The following is a 15,665-nucleotide window of genomic DNA, read 5'->3' as shown; positions in this document are numbered from 1 at the left end:
ATAAGTATGTACATACTCTGAGCCGAAGGGCACTTCCCAAACCTGACACCGAAGACTCCGGAAGCACAGACTTGGGATTGATAGATTGTTCACCCCAAGAGGGAAAGCTCTGAACATCAAGAAACAGGCAGTACAGACAAACTGGGGAAAATCTATTCATGTGATGACATATGGTTATGATATCTTATTCAGTGAGAAAAAGCAGGTTGCAAGTAGGATATACAGTTTTATCTCCAGGTTGTTAACATATTTGAAAAAGTAAAAGCCATACAACAAATGCTTACAGCAGCTCTCTCTTAGAGGTAGGATTACGAATGAAAGTTTTGATTTTTGCTGTTCAGAAGTTTTTTTCATATTTTCTCAAGGAACATACATTAGTTTTGGAAACACTCCTTACGCAGTTTTTTTACTGACAACTAACATGCCTTATGCATCCTGGAGAGGGCCATGCGTATGTGTGCATTGAGATGGAGAGAATGCCTTTAAAACACGGAACATTCTGCTGACTGGTAACACTGAAACATCCATCTGAAGAAAGGTACCAATCGAAGGAAGAGTCTGCTAGCATGGAAGCATAAAAGAGCCAGCCAGGGGTTGTTGGCAGGTACATTCCAGCAGGAAAGTGGGTACCCTGAGGTCATCTAACTAAGATGGCGGACTGGTCCCATGGCAACAAGAATCTCCCACTAATCGCTTAAATTCCTTTGTAGATTCATCTATCAGGAGAGAAATTCTTGGTCAAAATGATGTTACCAGGTCTCTTTCTTTTTGTAAATTTTAAAATTGTATGCTCTAATCTCCCTCTGGATGATTTCATCCAGTCCTATTGCTTCAAATATCATCTAAACATTTTCAACCCAACTTATTTCCTGTCCTGACCTCTTTTCTGACCTCCAAACTCACACATTGAAAAGTACATGAAATCTCCACCAGGTGACACGTGAACATCTAAAATGTAATTCCCTAACTGAATTCTTGGTCTCCTTCCTCTCCCCCTACCCCAATCTGGTCCGCCCTGACTTCTCAGTCCGTGACAACAACCACTGTTGGTTCATGGATTTTGTGTCTGTGAAGTCATCCTGCTCCTCAACTCCTTCTCTTCCTGGCAACCTCCTGACACCCACACATGCACACACGTGCAGGCACACATGCACACGCACATATCTGGCATCCTACCACTCTTCCTCACCTCGACTCCCTTCCCTCTGCCAGCCCCTCTCAGACTCCCTCCACGTTCCTTGCATTTCTGCTCTATCCTCCAAACCAGGAGAGTGGAGACACTTTTACTCTTGTCACTCTTGGATCCATTTTCCATATGAGAGCCAGAGTGATCCTAAATAAAATGAAGTAAGCTAACATCACTGTTTTCTAGAAACACTTCGATGTCTTCCAATCTAGTTGGAGGGGATACGAACTATGTAACATGGCTTGAAAGACCCCCTGCTTTGTATGGTCCTTGGGAGTTGGCCCTCTTTCAGGACCTGGAATATGCCAGGGTCTTTCTAACTTCAGTGCCTTCACAAATGCTGTTGCCTGTATGGTGCCATTCCCGTAGCTTAAGACAATTGCTTCTTTAGTCTCAGCTTATGTAAGACTCCACGTGTGGAGCATGTTAGAAGGCACCATAGTAGGGCTGGTTTGCCCTTCCTTGCTCTCCTTTCTTCCCTCCCATGGCTCATGTAGAGATTTAGAGTCTCCTTGACATCACTCAACTTGTCTCGGGTTCCAGTGATAACTGTGAATCCTGGGTCCCCACCACCACCCCCTGCCTATCCCTGCCCCCCCAGGCAGAACACAGAGAGCTCTTCCTTCATCTAGCCTGTGACAAATACCTCTGGTCTCCACCATTCTGTGCTCCCTATCTCGTGCCCAGTCCTTTGATAACTGCCCCGAACCAGCCTCATGCCCACTCTGCTCTTTGTACCTGCCCTGCCCCAGGCTTGGAGCAGCAGCAGTCTGCTAGAAAGACCACTTCCCATGCTCCTGCTGACTTTTCCTGTGGAGTTCTCCATGCTGCTCTCTCAGCCCTGCTTTATGCGCAAATAAAATTCTGTTGACTCTGGCTTTTCCTAGAAATTTGTCAAAACCGCATCCACAGCACTGCTTCACGTATTCTAACTATCATTTCAGTGGTTTGGGGGAGGAGGAGCTGGGATGTACAGCTCAGTTTGGGGGCTGCCTGAAAGGGCTGGAGGCCATCTGTAAGGCAGGCTCCCCACGGTGCAGGGCTGGAATTTATGGGACAACCTGATGGGGCTGAAAATTTGAAATTGGGGCTGTTGGGAAAATGGAGGATTATGGTGACTGGCCAGCTGAACAGTAAGAAAGATCTGAGCTGCTGGGGTTTTAGATGAAACAAACAGGCTCTCCAGAATGAGCTTTCCCAGGTTTCCCCAGAGATCAGTGACTCCCTCTAGGTTTCTCAAGATTTCCTCGACCTTTATCACCATCAGAAATTAATGTTTAACCAGCATATGAGGCTGAAAACACAAGGACAGGGAAACATGTGGATTTGAAGCTGCAGGAAGAGTGGCGTGCCTGCGCACCAGCTCCCCCAGCTGCTTCTCCACATTCTCCCCAACCCCCGAAGCCAGCACATCTCATAAAGGAGGGGCGACCGTAAGGAATTTTAATTCCCAGCAAGTAAGTCTCTGGTTTTCTATTTAATCAGATTATTATTGTTGGAAATGGCAACACCTGTACCTTGACTCTCAGGTCCCACAGTACTGAGCGTTTGCTTAAAGGTTAACTCTCTTGAGGGCTGGAGACTATTATTGATCAAATGCTGTCTCTTATGTGCAGGCTTACAGAGCTGTCAGTTCTGTGGGGCCCTGATGCCGGCACTCACACATGCACACACAGTCACTCGCGTAGCTACGGGTGATGAGTAGGTGCTGGGAACAATTTCATGACTGCCACTCAATAGCAAGGACAGGACAGACATGGACCTCACTCCTCTCTCCCGCTTACCACTAGTGTGGTTTTGGGCACTTAGTTCCACTGAGCCTCTGATTCTTTCCTGTCTAAAATTTTAATAGTGTCTACCTTGTCTCGTTCTTGTGAGGATTAATCACATGTCTGGAAAATATCCAGCACATGGGAGATGAGTAATGAATACTCTCTCCTTTTGACGTATGGTGTAGTCTACTCAGAGGTAAACTCAGAGTCCACCTATGCGGTGTGATTTGAGAAGAGTTAAAGGCTCTTCTCTGCCAACTTGCCGAGCTGATCACAATCCCGTCTGCAGATACAAATCTTGAGAAGACATCATTGCTTCTCCTTCAGGCTTGAGCCAAAGCAAAAACTTCTGAGTGTTCAGTTTTTGGCCCTAATCATAGCCTCATTTCACAGTGAGAGAACTAAGACGGAACATGTGAGGAAGATGGTGTGAGACCTCACAGCTACTGATGGTGAATCTAGAACTTAAGTTGTTCTTACTGCACAGTTTGGCACTTTCTGCTCTACCATTCTGGGAAAGTGTTGCGCTTTTTGCGCACTCACCATGTCCCAGGTGCTGTAGTAAGCATCACGTGAAGAGTTAACTAGAGCCCCTTGGAGATCAGGGAGTGGGGTCTGAAGTTGGGGACAAAGAGGCAGGACTGATGACAGAAGCAGGATGGAAAGGGTGGGAGGTGGGAAACATGAAGGCACAGCTGGGAAGTGGGAATTGCAAGGCTAGACATAAGATGGAAGGCTCTGGGCTCCCACAGTGGCAGGAAGGCACAGCAGGCATTGAATTCTAAGTCTCTTCATGCACAGCCTTGGGGGGCCCAGTGCCCCCAGTTCTGAGGTTCGCTTAGCTGGATAGACTGAGCCTCTGTTGGGAGTCAGCCCCGAGGATCCTGGATGGCTCTGGGTTAGCCTAACGAGCCTGTGTGTTGGGTCCAGATGACAAATGGTGCCCTCACTGCCGGGGTAAGTCATCCAGAGTTTAACCTTGTTCTTTGGGCTCATGTGGATGAAGGTATGTGACAGAGGTGCCCCGGAGAACTTTCCCTCTGAATGTCCTCAGAGGGGATTTATGACCTTTTGAAACCAGGAAAATATTGGTGCTGCTTAAAATTTAAATCATAACTTTCAGACTTTAAAAAGCTACTAAATAATGTGTGAAGAGACACAGTCATCTGCACAGGATGCCATCCCTGAGCCGCACTACACCTTTGGCCTCCAGCGGAAGGGGAGAGGCCCAAGAATGCTGACTGTAGGCACGACTGACGAAGAGCAACAGTGTGTTCACATTTGAAGAAGGCCATTTCAGAGATCTGTTAACTTATTACCATATAAAGTGATCAAAGGTTCAGTCCACCAAGAAGATAATATAGTTCTAGACATGTCTAAACCTAATGGAAGAGACTTAAATACAAAAAGAGAGTATTGGCACAGCTACGGGGAGAAGTCGACAAGGTCCCCAGCAAGGTGGAAGGTTTCAACACATCTTTAGCAGATTATAGTAAACCGGACGATAGAGCAAAGTGACAAAAATATGGTAAAGATTTAGGAAATTTCATCAACACAAGTAACAATCTTGGTTTATTGGACTACATGGAACCCTGCACCCAATAATTAGAAAATATATTTCCTTCTCAAGGCACATGAAAGTTTTACAAAAATTGAGGAAGTAGCCGACTACAATGCAAGTCAACAGCGATCAGACACCTGCTGTCATATCAGCCTGCTCTAGGACCACAGTTCAATTACGTTAATTAAACTAGAATTCAAAAAATGATGAGCAAACACTGCTATATATGTCTGGAAATTTTTTTATAAAGCTACTACATAACTCATGCGTCAAAGAAAAACATAATAGAAATTAAATAATACTTAGATATAAATCATAATGAATAATGCTACATTTTAAAACTTGAGCTATGTATTGAAAACGGTGCATAAAAGAAAGCATATAGCTTTTTTAAAATTCTATTTTATTTTAGTTTATTTTAAGATTGGCACCTTAGCTAACAACTGTTGCCAATCTCCTTTTTTTGTTTTTCTTCTTCTTCTCCCCAAAGCCCCCCAGTACATAGTTGTATATTCAGTTGTGAGTGCCTCTGCTTGTGCTAGACTCCCTGTAATATTCTGTAATATTCTTTCTCGACAGTATGCTGGCCATTCTCAGACTTTTGCTTTTCCGTCTACATTTTAGAGTAAAAGATCTGTGTTGAGATTTTGGTTAGAATCGCGTTGAATCTGTCAATCAGTTTGAGGAAAATGGAAATATACATAACATCGAGTGTTTCTATCCACGAACCGGCATTTATTTCTGTTTGTTTGGGTCTTCTTTAATGTCTTCCATTAAGCTTTCATTAAGTTTCTTCATTCAAGCCTTGCTCATCTTTTGTTAGACTTTGTTATATCATTTCTACTGTCTTGTTCCTAATCTGACTGATATCTTGTCATGATCACTGTGGATGGTTAAGGCACCTGCCTTCAAGTACACCTCATAGGTGATGGAGGCAGATTCAAGCCTGGGATCTGAGCCTGCCGTCCGAGCCCTGTGCTGCGCCTGCCTCATGCCACTGCAAATCTTTTCGTTTCCACCTCTTAAATAAATCTCAAGTCTATCTCCTTGTTCCCACTCTCATCTGCTACAACCCCCACGTGACTCTCCAAGCAAAGCTGGAGTGATTTTTAAACTCTTACATTGGGCATGTCAGTGCTCCATTTCAAAGCTTTCCCTCCAAGCAGGGTCCAGACCCCGCTGGCTGTGGGCATCTTCTCTAGGTCGTGTCCACTTCACACACTTTGCAGCACGGTCACAGTTGGCAGGTGTGGATCTCTCTCTGTTTATTCTTTCATGATCTGCCTCCCATCCTGGAATGTCACACAGCAAGTAGATCTGGCTGCGCCCAACAAAAGGGCAGGCTGGCCTGCCGGTGACAAACGCGGGTGACGACACTTCGCTCAGCCACATGCTGGCTATGTGACCTTTGGAAAATTTCCTAACCTCTCTGGCCTCTGTTTCCTCATGTGTAAAATGAGAATGATGATGACATCTACCTTGTAAGGTGGTTGGGGGGAATTGCATGATCCCATGTAAAAATGCCTGTAATAGAACCTTTACACATGCTAGGTATCGTTATAGTAACTCTTTATGAAATGGAAGATTTCATTTTTTTCTCATAGCCCCCTCTCCCAGAGGCCTGTGCCTGGGTGTCAGCCCCTCATCATACTTGTATCCCTCATTTGCAGAGTCTCCATGTATCATCCGGCCTTTATCAAGGGCCTGCGCTGGGCCAAGCTGTGTGCTGGGGACGGCACTCAGCGGGGGCAAACCCTGGATCCAGCCTCCCAGCTCTGGCGAGTCCTGTACAGCTTGATGCCGTCCCTTCCCACAGAGCACCCGGTTCAGCTGTGTGGGCTGTGGACTCAGGCTGGCGTACCTCTCCTCTGCAGCCCGGCCCATCTCACAAGCTGGGGCAGTCCTCAGGCCGGCTCCCCTGGGAGGTGGCGCGTGGAGCTCGGGAGCTCTCTGCACACATGAGACCTAGTCTCTGCACTGCCCCTAGGTCTGCGCCCAGCCAGTGGAGAGAAGGGGAGGAGGGAGGGAGCCACCAACGTCCAGGTCCCTCGCCGGCCCCACCCACCTGCCGCCTCTGGCCAGCTCCACACCCCACAGGTCTCTGCCCCAGGAGAACACATGTTCCTTTGAAGAGATGCTCTTCAAGCACAGCCCCCTCTCTATGGGAGTTGCCGGCTCCTGACTGTGCTACTGGCCCTGAAAATGTGTGGAGTGTGCATGTGTGTGCATGTATGCATATGATGGTGTGTTCACATGTATGTGTGTACACATATGTATGGTGTGTGTGGTATACATGCACATGTGTGCACTATATGTTGTGTGTGCATTGTGTACCTGTATGTGTGTACATGAGTACTGTGTGAATGAGCATGTGTACACGTATCCGTGTGCAACACGTACATGTGTGTGTGTGCTGTGTGTATGTGTGGTGTGAGCATGCATGTACGTGTGTGTGTGTGCATGTGTGCTGTGGCAGAGGAACCTACTGCCCCTCCTGGCCTGAGTGGGCTCCACCCAGGCCCCTTTCCAGGCTCACAGGGCTCTGTGCACTCCTTGAAGGAGAACCCCAACCCTGCTCCTCATCCTGCACTGATCAGCTCAGCCAGGGAGCTCCTCTTCACCCTGTCACTGCCCACTGGGGTAGAGGAGAGAGGAAGCCCGAACCTCATTTTGAAGAAATGAATGTTTTGAACACTGGTGGGCTTCATAGTTAAAAGAACAGGGCTTTGAATCATGAACCTGGGTTCAGATGCTCACCAGCCTCTGCTTCTCTCTCTGATCTGGGCTGAGGGCCTGGCACACTGAGCCTCCCATCCTTCCTGCCATGGGGGTCCCAGCAGCCCCCTAAGGGGCAGGCCCAGCATGCCACCCAGCGCTGGCACAAAGCGAATGCTGCTGGCTTGCCATGCCCAAACCGGCCCTTCTTCACCCCTTGAACGAAGCCAGGAAGCCTAGGGTTGCTCCCATGTTGCCGGGGCAGTCTCTAGGAGAACTGACGGAGTCTGGGTCCCACACGGCACACTGCGAGCACAGGGCCCCTTTTCTTTGGCCTCTTGTCCCCCATCCCCTGCAGGCTCTGCTGTCCCTTCAGTGCTGCTCTGCCCCTCCCCGCCCTCATGGCCTAGGGGGGAGCAGGAGGCAGCGGGAGGTGGGAGACGCTGCTGCCGGTAAATAAGCAGAGCAAGCCTCTGCTCTGATTGGCTTTGGGAAGGCGGACCTCTGTCTACATAAATGGCAATCACATCGTCTGTGCCTTTTAACTGTCACCGAGGAGAGAGAGAAAGGACAGAGAAGGAGCAACTCCGGGCTGCCTGTGAGTATTGCTTTTTGTCCTTGTAGCTTGGGGGCCCAGACTCATTCGAGAATCCAGCTCCTGGATGGCTGTGACCCTCGGGTTTGGGGACTGGAGGGAGATTTGTCTGTTAATTCCAGCTGGGTGGCTTTTTTTTTTCCTCTAGACTGGGACAGCTTGGCATCCAGCCGTGTGAAGGTGGGGCATGCTATAAGAACTTTTTGAGAAAAAAGGTTCCAACATACAATGCCTGCTCTTTTGTGTGTCATCTCTAAGCAACAAGTCCGATAGAGAATCAGAAACTTCTAATGGCTTCTTAGCTCCTGTTCTCTGAGCCATAATAGCAACATAACAAAGTGAGTGGAAATTATTTTCCAGGCAGGTTCCTGGTACATCTAGAGCCCACAGAGGCTGGGAGATGGGCTGGGAATGGAGGAGGAGGCTGCGACCCAGATTGCATGGCAGATACAGCATGCCCTGCCCCAGCTCCTGCCCTCAGCTGTGCAGGAGAGCTAATAGCATCCTCCCACACGATGGTTGCGAAAACCGGGTCTGATGTTTGTAAAGGGTCAGACACACAGTAGGTGGTCAATAATGGGATCTATATTATTAATAAGCAAGTAAACTGCAGGTCAGAAAGGCAGAGGGGATTGAAAGCACTGCGGAGGGGTCTGCCTGCTCAGCATAGATTGTTTCTCCAGTTCCCAAGGGCAATTCAAGCAGGTGACCTGGGTCTCCCCCTTAAGTCTGTTTCTCTCTTAAAGGCTCCAAGAGCTAGCTCCTTACAGTTGATTTCTCGTTCAAATCAGCAGTATTTCCCCTCCGAAACAGAATTGAAAGCAAAGGTGACAATTGCAGCATAAAAGCTGGCCCTCTTTGGGTTTTTGAGGGTGCCGGAGAGAAACAGACTCTGCTTGGGGGCAGCCCACAAGGTCCCTGGCAAGGAGGCTGACATCCTGGAACAATTAAGACACAGGCAAGGTGAGGAGTGTGCATGTTTTTGAAAGGGACAAGATAGTGCCATTCAACACGGCCTCTTTTTTTCTCTCTTTGGGGCATATGGTGGTGGGTGTGCCTCTGCACACAGCCAGTTTGATTAAAATACCTAAAATAAAACAAACCCCTTTAAACATCCTCAAATTCAAAGAAATAGCTGGGAGATTTATTTACATATGCTTTCTGTTCTTCAAGATGTTGATTTTTCTGAAGATTTTACCCTACTCCTGGAAACTCCATTTGGGTCTGGTGGTAAGTTTTGGGGAGGGTTCTAGGAAGATTAGACTCCCTCAGGTATTTTAGAAAAGTGGTCCTGAAGTTTCTCTGGGTGCATTTTCAGAAGAGGATGCTCAGGGCACATGAGGGCAGTGGATTGGCCCATGGCCTCAGAGAAAAGGCTAAAATCCCACTCTATTCTCCATGGGGGTGGCGGGTCTCTGTAAGCAGCAGGCATGGGGGACCCCAGGCCGAAGGGAACTGGTCTGGTCTTCTGGGTGCGACATACCCACGTGTGAAACCACTTATGAGCTGTGTGGGCTTCACAAGCCACCTGCTTCCCTGAACCTATTTCCTCATTTCCAGACTGGGGATAATTTTGCTACTTGGCAGAGCTGTTGTGAAGACGAGAGAAGAGAGTGCTTACACCAGTGCCCTGCCTATAATCACTGCTCCGCATTTGTTGGGTTTTGGAGGAGGTGGGGAGAGGAGCTTCTCCTCAGGCAAGAGGGTGGCAGAGTTTGTTTGGCTTCTGCCTGCTTCCGTGGGGATCAGCCCCGGTCGGGGCGCAGGTCTCTCACCCGCAGCACCTTCTCCTGTGTGTAGTGAACAGGCAGGACCCCAACCACACTCTGGGTGACAGGCGCTGTCTCCTCACCCCTGGCCTGAGCCCCTTTCTGGGTCTTTGGGCTCTGAGTCCTCAGGCCTTGTGAGGGCACTGGCAGCAGACAGCAGAGGCAAGCATGGACCCCTGGCCCCAGGCATCAGGGGAAGAGGCTGGCTTCAGGATGCTAGAACCACTGCTCCCATTACTGGTTGTGTGGCTTTGGTCGGGGCACCAGCCCCTCTGTGCCTTGGTAAAACGGCAGTAATACTCGCTGTCAGGGTTGTTGAGGGTGTTGAATGAAATAATGTGTACAATGAGCTTAGCAGAAGGTTGGGCAATACTGATTGGTTTGGTTTCTTTGACAATAGGATGTGGCAACCAAATGCCAACATGTTCTCAGGATTTGGCCCTGGGGAGCCTCAGATGTAGGTTTCTTAGCAACACCAGGTGACAGGCCAACAACCCTGCCCAAGGAGCAGTGAAGAGTTCACAACGATCTGAGGAGTCAGTATTTACCGCTGACCCGATCTGTGAAAAACATGGAGACTCCCCAAAGAGTGTGCCGGAGCATTCTAAATAGACCCACATGGCAGGTGTCATATATTTATAATAGACGATAAATCAATATGTGATGTAGTCACAGGATGTTACACTGATCATGAAAAGAAGCAATCAACCAGACATAATTTAATAGTCTCGAGTCTATAGAAAAGGCAGATGGTTGTTACCTTTTGTGAACTATGAACGTGACTTCGAGAGAATAAGAGAAAGGGAAAAAAGAGTTGAGGAAAAATAGAGAAAAAAATTTAAGGGAAAGGAAGAGTGGTTTTCATCTAAGAAAAGTTTCTTCTGGAATAACACTAAGATAAAATGAAAGAAGAAGAAAGTTAAAATTATAATTACTGGGTGGTTCTTACATAAACTTTTTGGGATAGCAAACATGAATGAAAATGATAACATTTAAAAATTTGGATTTCCAATGTGAATGAGTGATAAAAGCTAGCAGAGATGCGGTGTTCATGCTTGCCACGCCTGATGGTGGGTGATATTGTTGTGCCATTCTAGTTTTTCTGGAAAGAAGTTTAGCTACACACAAAAAGAACTGAAAAAATCACACCTCCTTGTTCCTTTGGGGAGTTGAAATCTTTGAGGGACAAATTCAATAGGAAAACAGAGCAACACGCATCCTGATAGAGGAGCCCACTGATGTTTTCCTCTCGGTAGTGCTGTCCACAACAGCAACCAACGGCCACATGGGATGTGAACAGTGCCCCAGTAACACTGTGCAATCTCTGCTCAGCAGGTGTTAATAAGGGTAAATATGTGTGCTGTATTAACATAATTATGCATATTGTCATTAGGCATATGGGAAAAATAAAAAGGGTACCAGATAATACACATATCCTGATGACAACTATCTGAATTGTCTGAGGTCAGGAGTAAATTGCGGTAATATCAACAAGTTTAATATTGCTGACTTTTTTTTCCTTTTGATGCCAAATCCATGTTCTTACAACTTCCCATGGCTAAGAGGAAGAATGCGGTCCAGTGGGATTGCAGTACCGAAGAGCCCCATTTTGTACAGTGTTCAGGGAACCTTTCCAACCCAGACCAAGCTGACAGGAGAGGAGGGAGCCTCCTGGGTGTCCAAAATTGACCCAGGAGAACTCCACTGCTCGGCTGCTTAGGCCTTTGAGGGACTTCCCCTCTGGACAGCAAACTCCCTTGAGATGCCGATGTGGCATGGAGCAGGGAGAGAGAACTTGCGTGCTTGGAACACCAACCATATAAATGACTTTGTACCGTTTAGAATTCTGTATGGTGCTTAGTATTATAGCCATTTTACAGTTTGAAGATGGAGGCTTGGAGAGGTCAAGTGGCTTGCCCATGGGCATACCTATACCTCCAACGAAGCCGTTTGTTAGGAACATGATCTAAGGCAAGGGAGACACCCCTGGAAGCTGCCATGCCCCATATGGCCTCTGGGGGCATTTGGAAAATCATTCCTGGAGGCTCAGAGAGAAATTGGCTTTTCAAGTTTCTAATCTTGGGATTTAGTTGCACTTTTTTCAAGGTTTGTCAACCCATACTCCTACTCCAGCCAAAGCTGTTAGGGATGTGCTGTGTGGGTGTGTGAGTCCAGTGCACTGAGGGGGTGCCAGTCGAGCTGTGGCCCAGCCCTCTCTCACCTCAGCCTTTCCATTTGTTCAAGAGAATGATAATAATCCTGACAAGGTTATTATGCAGATTAACTAGAGGACACACGCAAAGAGCTCCACACAGTGCCTGGCACGTGTAAGTTAATATACGAATGTTGGCCATTTTCTAAACCAATGAGAGAGTCTCTATTTCACCAACAACACCTCGATTTACATCGAAGTAACTGTATGAGTGGAAGGAAGTGGAAACAGTGTGTTTGTGTGTGTGCAAGTGTCCGTGTGTGTGTGTGCATAGTATGCGGTACCTGGGTTAATTATCGGGATGACAAGTAGGGGCACTTTGGCATAAAGGATAGTGCTTAGCAGGAACCATGGGGTTCTGCCTCAGCTTTGCTACCACTAGCTTCGCACCTGGGAAGGACCTTACCATCTCTGGGTTTCAGATTGCTCACCTGTCAAGTGAGGGTAGTAATAAGGCAGACATAATAAAGTCTTTAACAAGGTAAGATAGCCCGTTTTGAATCTCTATCCTGTCTCTCCCCTCCTGACCTCCTTAGGTTGTGTTTCCCAGGCTCCCAGGACCCCTCGGCTCCTGGTAGGCTTTGCCAATGGGAGGCACTGGTGGGAGGTTAGAGAGTAGAGGCATCCCCCTCCTTTGTGGCACTGGCCAAGTCTCGTCCATGGCACCAGCTTGCACTGGGCAAGCCTGACGAAGTTGTGGCTTTGCACAAATGACCTGTGTCCTAGCTCCAGGAGCACAGGCTGCTCACCCGGTCCCTATAGTCTAGGGCAGATGTGGGACATAAAATTTCCAAGAGATTAACTAGCCTTCCCCGGTTACCAGAGGTTACCCAGCTAACATGGAATGAAGATAAGATGCAAACCCAGGACTCTGAACACTGAGTCCACTTTCTCTCCTTCTATGTGGGTACCACCTCTCAGCAACACCTTCTATTGATGTTGCTGTGATGGTGACTTCTTCACCCTGAGAGTGAGTCTATGAAGATTCTCTCTCCGCAGTTTTTAAAACTCGTGTGCTGAGGGCCTTACTAATGTAATATCTTCATGTAAGATTGACTTCTGAAGACCGCTTTCTGGAGGAGCATGGAGATAAGCATGTAGCTTCAGAACCAAGAGGAGCACTTACCTGTGAAGGTAGGGCTGAGCGCTAAACTCCCGCTCCAGTCCTGTGACCATTATCTCATGAAAGAGTCTGACGAATCGAGTAGCATGATCGAAGCCTCAGGAATTGAAAAGAAGCAGCCTTTGCAAAACAGTGGGGTTTCCATCTTATAAATAGATGGGCTTGAGAGTCATGGCAAAGAAATGTGAGTGAAATAATGTTTCATACAAGGAGAGGAAGGGCTGCTCGTTCTCTAAAGCCACAAATTGAGATACTTTTCCTCAGTTAACAAATTTATTTTTATTTAAAAAATTGAAGCTATTTTTTAGAGCAGTTTTAGGTTTACAGAAAAATTGAGCAGAAAGGAGAGAGTTCCCATATTTGCCCTCTCTCCCCTTGCACCATTCCCCCTATGATTAATAAGCAATTTTTAACTAAACACCTACTCTCTATCAGGCCCTTTACACACAATCTCACTGCATCCTCTCCAGCTGTGGGAGATATTTTCACACAAGCTCGTTTTCCAGAGGCTGAGAAGGAGCCTCAGGAAGGTTAAATGACGGGCCACAGTGACTCAGTGACTGGAAGAGGTGGCCCGTGACCCTGGGTCTGCTGATACTTTGTGCTGTGCCAACAGGCCTCCTGTGGGCTGGTTTTGATTATCATGTGCTTCATGGTCACTTACAAAAATGCTAGCTTAAATAACCCAAAGCTCCTAATAATCTCACTGTTAACTAGTCTTAAGAGTTACAAATGAACTTAGAGGAGTTTTTTTTTGAGGTGAGTTAACAGAAAGTCATCCTTATTGTTAGAAAGCTCTCAATGCTAGAAACTTCTTTCTGGTCTTGGTCCGAAGCATTTTTCCTGTTGGTTTCATGTATGTTCTTTGTACCCACGTTCATCAAGAAACCAGTCAATTCAGGAGATAATCAGCCAAATTAGTTTTGTGCCTAGATTGATACTTAAATGCTTGAGGGAAGAAAGAGGACCAAGGCCTCATAGTCCCAGAGAGAGAAGTGGGGTTTTTTTTTTTTTTTGGTGAGGAAGATTGGCCCTGAGCAAATATCTGTTGCTAATCTTCCTCTTTTTTGCTTGAGAAAGATTGTCGCTGAGCTAACATCTGTCATCTGTGCCAATCTTCCTCTATTTTGTATGTGGGACACCACCACAGCATGGCTTGATGAGCAATGTGTAGGTCTGTGCCCAGGATCCAAACTGGCAAGCCCTGGGCCAACGAAGCAAAGCGTGCAAACTTAACCACTATGCCACCGGGCTGGCCTTGGAGAAATGTTTCTTCAATCATGCATTATGGTTCACTTTTCTTAGAACAGTGTAAGAAAAAATGTAAACACTTTTCTTTTTATCAAGATAGAAAATGAAAGCCAAGAGAAGTTGAATGAAGTGTTTAGCTTCCCAGGGTTTGAAGCAAGACTGTGGCTTGCATGCACCAATAGGCAGGACCATGGACAGACACAAAGCACCTGGTTGTGGCCCCCAGCCTCCCAGAGGGATGCACCCACTCAGACACCCAAACGGTCAGACTTGGTTGGCCCTGTCAGTTTCAGGTGTGTAATCACCACAAAGGCTCTGCCCCAAGGTCCCATGGGCGCTCAGTCCCACCCCTCCCACCCCCACTACCAGTGAGACATCCTCTAGAGCCTGGATTCGGTTCCGGCCAAATGGCGGTGGCAGAGGTTGGATTCCCATGGTCCAGGGCTCTTCTTGAGCCAGAGGAGAGAGAAGCCCGAGTTCACTGTGAAATCCCAAGGCCTAGACTGGGGAAACTGAGTCAGTACTGAGCCTGGAGGGCCACAGGCTCGGCATGAACTGGATATGAGAGGCCCTGGTGGGAGTGGGTCAGGATTCTCTGGGGCAGGGGCCCATTGTTCCTGGGCCATGATTGTTTCCTGTGGCTTTTTTGTCGCAGATATCTGATGGACTGGTGGTTTTGGCTGTCTTAATAGTAGACAGTAGGGTCTAATTAGCATATTTCAGCAATAAAATATTCAGAGGACCAGAAATTTGTCCATTCATTCACTCATTCCTCACTCAGCAAACATTCGCAGTGCTTACTGTGGTCCAGGGTCTGTGACTGGTCCTGAGAAAGCAAAAATAAAGAGTTGAAGACTCTGCTTGGAGAAGCCCACACTTAGCAAAGGATATTGGTAGAATGATAAATTACAAAAACAAATAAGCCCCCAGGTCAGTCAGGAGGTATGAGGAAGCGTAGGGGAGGCAAGTTCTTACCTTCCAGAGCGTGTGGGGCTGGAGCTGTGCTGTGTCTGTCACAGCTGTGGTAAGATAGTGACCCGGAAGTCCAGGGAAAGATTGCTCACCATGCACACACAGCACACGACAGGGGCTGCACGTAAAATATTGTGGTGTGCAGCTGCTGCTGACGCTGTGATCAGATTAGGTCAACAGAAGCTGTTTTAAGAGCCTGGAAAGGCATCAGTCATAGCCTTTATTGTTGTCTACATCTTCCAGCTAATATTTGCCCAGCTTGGGGGCATGAAGTATCAAACAGCTACAAAATGAACACAAGATTCTCTTGGCTTTGCACCAAGGGCCTTCTAGAAAGGTCTTTGTGGGAAATAATTGGCAAATAAATGACAGAATGATTTGAAAATAATAGCCAGGTCCTATCTTAGAATTTGGGAATATTTCTTTTGGTGGCAACTTGGTATATATCTGTCTCCTGTTTGTTTTTTTATGAGGCATCCTATTTTGGCCATCGAAATCTTTCATTCCCA

General features: G+C 47.2%; 1 protein-coding gene across 3 annotated transcripts in view; it reads left to right on the top strand.

The window, feature by feature from the left end:
• The first annotated feature begins 2,506 nt into the window (after positions 1 to 2,506).
• Positions 2,507 to 15,665, top strand: part of DDC (dopa decarboxylase) — a 90,596-nt gene continuing 77,437 nt past the window's right edge. Inside the window, exon 1 of one of the 3 annotated variants that reach the window (XM_046669419.1) lies at positions 2,507 to 2,643. The gene's annotated coding sequence lies outside the window, so the exon portion shown is untranslated. Of the gene's footprint in view, positions 2,644 to 7,672; positions 7,833 to 15,665 lie in introns of those variants that run through there. The other 2 variants (XM_046669420.1, XM_046669418.1) reach the window with 2 other exon arrangements.

The sequence above is a fragment of the Equus quagga genome, chromosome 8, assembly GCF_021613505.1.
Source record: "Equus quagga isolate Etosha38 chromosome 8, UCLA_HA_Equagga_1.0, whole genome shotgun sequence".
NCBI classification, from domain to species: Eukaryota; Metazoa; Chordata; class Mammalia; order Perissodactyla; family Equidae; genus Equus; species Equus quagga.
This window is presented reverse-complemented; position numbering and strand designations above follow the sequence as displayed.